This window comes from Charadrius vociferus, unplaced genomic scaffold, assembly GCF_000708025.1.
Source record: "Charadrius vociferus isolate BGI_N301 unplaced genomic scaffold, ASM70802v2 scaffold7, whole genome shotgun sequence".
Lineage (NCBI taxonomy): Eukaryota > Metazoa > Chordata > Aves > Charadriiformes > Charadriidae > Charadrius > Charadrius vociferus.
The window spans coordinates 7,588,429-7,590,191 of record NW_009649308.1 but is presented as its reverse complement, the minus strand read 5'-3'; positions in this window follow the sequence as shown (position 1 = coordinate 7,590,191).

Here is a 1,763-nt window from a genome sequence, read left to right as displayed (position 1 = left end):
CGGCACCGCCAATAACGAATCGCGCATCCTCCTTCGGCTGCGGCTGTATGGTAGAGGACACATTAAAGAACAATCACGTACACCCACACCTCGCATGTGCCAAAGTTTATTTTATTTTTTTCCAAAACTTGTTTCATCAAATAATTGGATATGAGCAATTTTTAAAAAACAAACACTTCGTGTATTAACAAATTGTGAAGTTTCACAATTAAAATATCAACACAGCCAGTCTTGTGCTTCGGCTTCTTTTTAAAAAAATTATTAATTCATAGAACATAAACCCTCAAAATTATTTTTTCCAGTTTGTGGCTAGTATATTTTCTACACATTCGGTATTCTTATAAAATGAAGGAACTCATGTAAAGGAACAGCTGTACAAGAATACATCTGGAAAACAAAAAAGCCCAAACAGCCTAAATTATAGTAGCTCCTTTTAAATAAATATCCAATAAAAGGCACAAACCTGTTATGGGGAAAAACATAACATACAAAACAAGACCTATGAAATAAATAATGTAAAGTGTGTGTCGGGGCGAGGGAAATCTGTTCCAGCACCTATTTTGTCATTGCTCCAAGATGAAATTCCAGCCAAACATTAGGCGAAGGATTAAAGTTAATCACAAGGATTACGCGTCTGAGATATAACTGAAAGATCTGATGTTACAATTCCTGTTGTAACTCTACCAGTTACTACAATCTCTTTAAATAAACGATCATGAGAATCCGCATAAAGTAGTGACGCAGTGATGTATATATCAATGACAAGTCAGATACATCTTCAGAGTAATAGCAACAGGTTTTCTATATTCCTAGCTAGCAGTAATGTATAAATGATAACATGTACAATTTCCATTGCTCAAAAATATAATCTTTTAAATGGAAATAAATGACTGATACACAGTGCCTTTAGATGTTGTCCTTACAATACAAACTACCCAGAACAAAGTTTTCCTTTTTTATGTACAAATTAAGCACCGATCCACAGTGCGTACTATTCTAATTGTGACCCCACCCTCCCTGCCACACATCAAAAAACCCTGGGGATACAGGGGATGGGGATACACCCTGTATTCCATCTTGTAGTCAGAAGGTTGTTTTTATTTTTTTTTTTTATTCTTGGGGTTTTTTTGTGTGTGTTTTACTTAAAAAAAAAAATCCATTTGTTATTTTTACCTACAAGTATTCCACCACTATGTGCACAGAACTGAGATTTCTCTAGTACATGTGTCCAACATAATAATAAAAAAATGAATAACTTCTTGGAAGCAAAGTCAAACTATATCTAGAGAACATTACAAAACCCCAGTTATTTAAAAAGAGGTACACGTTCAAGTCCGACAGGCCTAACACAACCGACCTTTCCAAGCTCCCCCAAAAGTTATCTTACGGTATATCCCATGAAAGACAGCCTCCCTGCAGCAGCATGGAGTCCCAACAGTCAGGCTTGAATGACCCACTAAAGTACAATAATGCAAAGCACACAGCATACTTCAAGTCTTCCTCCTTGTTCAGACAAACATGGAGTGACATCTCAGCTATCTGCTTTCTGAAGTATTCAGAACAGGATTCTGATCAAATGAGTTGGAAGGAAACAAAAGGGAAAGTCACATTTATATACATCTCTCCTCAGTGTTTTTCTCATCACAACCACTATTCCCAACTCTTGCGGGCTATTACAGTTACCCTCAAGAACAACCTTTATCTTCAAAGTGTTTTTCCAGAGAACAAGTTCTGAGCCATAAAAGCCTTGACAGTATCACACC